The sequence below is a fragment of the Eriocheir sinensis genome, chromosome 15 (assembly GCF_024679095.1).
Source record: "Eriocheir sinensis breed Jianghai 21 chromosome 15, ASM2467909v1, whole genome shotgun sequence".
Classification (NCBI taxonomy): domain Eukaryota; kingdom Metazoa; phylum Arthropoda; class Malacostraca; order Decapoda; family Varunidae; genus Eriocheir; species Eriocheir sinensis.
The window spans coordinates 5981932-5987123 of record NC_066523.1 but is presented as its reverse complement, the minus strand read 5'-3'; positions in this window follow the sequence as shown (position 1 = coordinate 5987123).

Below are 5192 nucleotides of genomic sequence, written 5' to 3'. Positions count from 1 at the left end.
CTGGTTTATAGCATGTCTTTACAGGAGGATATATACGTTGGGTAGGAGTCCACACATATTTCTGTCTTAGAAGCACACCTAGGAGCACCACACCTTACTTAGGCCAAAAAATGTTTAATCGAAGTAAAGTGTACGTAAATATCGAAGCTTGGATGGCAGGAGAAGAGGGGAAGACGAACAGTGTACGAATAATCGGTGAGGGTACAGAAGGGTATATATTTTTCTTGCACCCTTATGTACCCTCGCTGATTATTCATGTACTGTTCGCCTTTTCTTCCCCTCTTCTCCTGCCGCCCCAGCTTCGATATTTTACTACGCTTCGGTTAAAAAAATAAAGAATTGGCTTGAGGTGCGGCGCTCCCAGCTGTGCCAGTGAGATGGAAATAACCTAGAATATGAACGCTTCTTTATCCTATTGACAAATGTGCTTCTTTTTAATTTCAACCTAAATACTTTCTCTTTAGGATTAGTACAGAGCAGAGCCGTAGAATAGAATGTGGCTCTGGTATTGGGAAGATCAAGTCAGTTATTTTTTCGCTTGTCCCGCGTATGAAACCTTTTACAGATAGGTAGATGGAGTTAGATAGATAGATAGACGGACAAATAGATAGATAAATAGGTAGATAGATGAATAGGTAGACAGATAGATAGATGGATAGGTACATAGATAGATTGATAGAGAGATAGAGAGGTACAGACATATACAGATAGATAGACAGATAGATAGGTAGATAGATTTAGACCATGGGTAAGATGAATGAACCACTTTTAGTCTATGTCGGGGCGAAGTGATGAGAGATGACGTGTACCCTGGATGTGTGGCGGACAGACAAGGAGCAAGTGTTGAGTCGTTATCGGTCGCGTGCGTGCGTGCGCTGAGAACAAGTGTGTGGGGCCGATTCTGAGTAAAAGAGTTCAAGGAATACATATGCAGCCACTTGCGGCCCCTTTACCTGCAGCAGCTACGTGAATCATAATTACTTCATAACTTCACATAAAAACTAATCTTGCTATTTGGTAAGATTATTTAATTTACCCTTTGCAATAACAGAAAACGTGCATTAAGAGGCCCCAAAATATAACCTCATATAGGACATCCAGAAGACTGAGGCCCATATTAAACTCCTTGAAACCTTAGTTTATATATTTAAAAAGGCCATTGCAGAAGTTGTTGGGGTTTCCATGGCTGGTTTCTTGAGTCTGGCGATAGTTTGGGAAGCTTCTGTCCCATGAACGGAAAAAAAACGCTCATTACAACTCGACTTAACTATCTCTTATCTGGCCTTCAGAAACGGTCGTAACAGCCACAGCCCTAAACGTCTGATAATGCGAGTCTAAAACCGAGATAATTAAGCTGTTGTTTTTTATTACAACATTGAAGTTGCAAGGCTGAAAACTATCTAATCAGGAGGAGCGTACACCAGCGAATATTTTGAGTAGCAAGTTGATATTAGGAGTTGTTTATTAATTTTGGGAGGAGGGGGATGGTGCGCTATGTTTACATGAGCGTGTGTGTGTATGTGTGTGTGTGTGTGAGAGAGAGAGAGAGAGAGAGAGAGAGAGAGAGAGAGAGAGAGAGAGAGAGAGAGAGAGACGTATAGTCGGTTTGGGAGCTCTGTGCCGCTGCCACGTTCATTAAACTTTAGCTCATTTTTCCTCTTCGTCCCTCTCTCCCCGCCTGGGTGCTGACGCGGGCCCACAACGCGGTGAGGGATGGACTGAGAGGCTGTGCTGGTTGGTAATTTTAGTCCCCGGGTTAACAAAAACGGAAACACACGACGACCTTGGATGGCATTTTTTTTTTTTTTTTTTTTAGTAGAACCTTGTGACGCTTCTGAAGGGCCCACAATTCTCAAACATTAAAATTCTCGGGGGTTACACACTTACATTTGACAGGGCTTTCGTAGAGGATGTGGGTATTTCCGTTGATAGTTTTATGAAGCTGATGATAGATCAACAAGGCCTCTGCACTATGAACGTATGAATAACACTCATGAGTATTCGGCTAATCACCTTTGTGGAAATATTTGTTGGAAGAGCCAAAAGGGTCTGAGAACACATACCCTCTGGCGTATACTGTACCTACATCCACCCACCTCGTCACATGTGTTTATAATATACTCCATTTACACTTCTACAGGCTCAGGATGTTTGTGTGTGTGTGTGTGTGTGTGTGTGTGTGTGTGTGTGTGTGTGTGTGTGAAGACTGAAAGGTTTATTTTAGTGCGACTTCAAGTTCCTGGTTTGCATGCAGTTTCTTGCTCAGGAAATTTAACTTGTGATACAAATGTTTGACTGTACGTAGATTCAGGATGTTTTATGGACAAATTCAGTGCCCAATTCAACTTGCATTTAAAGCGGCAGAGAGAGAGAGAGAGAGAGAGAGAGAGAGAGAGAGAGAGAGAGAGAGAGAGAGAGAGAGAGATGGATAGGATGAGAGAGGAACCATTTAGCCTTCTGACTGACAGCTGCTGGGGCTGATGACATTTTACGTGGGAGGTGGAGGAGGTGGAGGAGCCCTTGGGCGGCTTGTGAGGCACGCCAGGCTGCCGGAGACCGAGAGAGACTGACAGACAGATCAACCGTTGACAGGCAGGGCAGGGTAGGGTAGGATGAGGGGTGCCCGCTACCCATCTTATGTTGCATGCCCCGGGCCGAACTGAGAGAGGAAAAGGTTTAAAGATAGAGAAAACGCAATGCCCAGAGAGAGAGAGAGAGAGAGAGAGAGAGAGAGAGAGAGAGAGAGAGAGAGAGAGAGAGAGAGAGAGAGAGAGAGAAATTATCTATGCTGTAGTGGCATGAGGTTTGTAGTCATGGTTTTGTTGCGGTGGAGTGTGTAGGGGCGTGTAGCGAGATAGTGTGTGTGTGTGTGTGTGTGTGTGTTGAGGTGAGAGAGCATGTGTTCCTCGCACTGACACACACACACAAACACACACACACACCTGACGCGGGAGGGGAGGAAGGGAAGGAAGGTGAATGAGTGAGTCATAACCTGAAACACGATGATCTCCTGGCTGTCTTCGCCGTCACGTTACACACACACACGCCACTAGTGACTGCACGTATACAACAAAGCACCACCAACTAATACACTAAAACTATATATGACTCACGCCACCCACTTGCCATTTACACGAAATAATCAGATACTATCCACGTATTAAAAGCGACCCCACGCACCCACACGCCACTTATGTAAGACTGGGAACATGACTGAAGTGTGAAATAGGGCGTACGTCTCTCTCTCTCTCTCTCTCTCTCTCTCTTTTCTTTTTTTTTCTTTCTTTATTTTTACATCTTCCATATTGCAATTGAATACATATATGTCGATGAGCGGGCAACGGCCTCTCTCTCTCTCTCTCTCTCTCTCTCTCTCTCTCTCTCTCTCTCTCTCTTACCCTCATCCACACATACACACAAACAGACACATACTCACGCCTCAAATACATCAGCAAACATACATCATCCTTCATATCGCCCGTAATCACACTATAAGACGATTCATTTTCTTCAACGGAGCGTCCAGTGGTCATACGATATCTTTAGGCAGTGATGTCAGCAGGCAGCCAGCAGCTAGCAGAAGCCTTCCGTGTTTACCCCTTTGTATAATGTTATGACATCACCATAGCGCTCACAAAGACGTACATGGCTGATGATAATGCGACGGAAGGTCACTTGCGAACCTATTACCTTTAAGAGTTGATACGTATGCGTGGAACTGGCAGGTGGTAAAAGAAATTGAAGGGGGACGCAGTTAGATTATCACGCATGGTATTTAAAATGTCTCTGGTTGTTTTTCCACTGTTGGTATGCTAATGATTCTCGTCTCTTACTCCTTAGATCACATTCCGTCAAGTTGATGTGCGTGGAGCTTGCAGGTATTAAAGGAGACTGAAGGAGAATGCAGTTAGATCATCACTTGTGGCATTTAAAACGTGTATGGTTGCATATCTAGGAAGGGATGTTCATGATTCGTGTCTGCTCACTCCTAAGATCACATTCCGTCAAGTTGATGTGCGCGGCGCTGGCAGGTATTAAAGGAGAGTGAAGGAGAATGCAGTTAGATCATCACTTGTGGCATTTAAAAACTGTATGGTTGCATTTCTAGGAAGGGATGTTCATGATTCGTGTCTGCTCACTCCTAAGATCACATTCCGTCAAGTTGATGTGCGCGGCGCTGGCAGGTATTAAAGGAGAGTGAAGGAGAATGCAGTTAGATCATCACTTGTGGCATTTAAAAACTGTATGGTTGCATTTCTAGGAAGGGATGTTCATGATTCGTGTCTGCTCACTCCTAAGATCACATTCCGTAAGTTGATGTGCGTGGAGTTGGCAGGTATATAGAGATTGAAGGGGGACTGGAGTAAGATCACGTATGGCATTAAAAAGTCTATGGTTGTATTTCCAGGGAGGGATGTTCATGATTCACGTCTTCGCACTCCTAAGATAAGAATCCGTCACACACACACACACACACTTGCCCGTCAGTCAGTACTCGCAACAGAGGATCGAGTGGTGGGTGTAAGGGGTACTACAAGGCCGTCTGTGAGTGTGATGCTCGCTAGCTGTCCACGGGCGTGTAGGAATCATAAGTATTTCCGAAGTGATGTGGCGTATTGCCGAGGCTGCTATGGGTGGGTCTGCTGCAAGCTTGCGTACACACATCCAACAGAAGCTTTCATTCCATACTGTACTTATTATTCACCATCCTTCCCTTTGTGCATGAGGTGGAGTCCAAACGAACTCCATCGTGTTACTAAGCATCCGTACTTATAAGTCAGAGCAGGGAAAACATCCACGATAATTATAATGGCATAATAATGGTGTTTGGAAAAAAATGCTGGCGAGAATCCGACCTGGGACAGAGGTAGGGACAGACAGACAGGATGGGGACCTTGAGGGAGGGACAGAGGGAGCCGGAGGGTACTGGGGGTCACCGGGGGGACGTGAGCCGCTCCTGCACTGCCATTGGTCACAAGGCAATCCGGACAGCTGCACCTTCTCGCTTGCTCCTACTCCTTACAGCACCTTTCCTTTTCAATGCAAACCCTCAAATACCTTTACTTATTTTTCTTGTGTAGGTATGACGGGTATTAACTCCCCCGTTTAGTCCCTGGCAGATGGTGAGCGTAGGGCGGGCCAGGTAAGGGTTGGGGCGGCATCAGGTGAGAGGTGGGAACTTTACCGGGGCT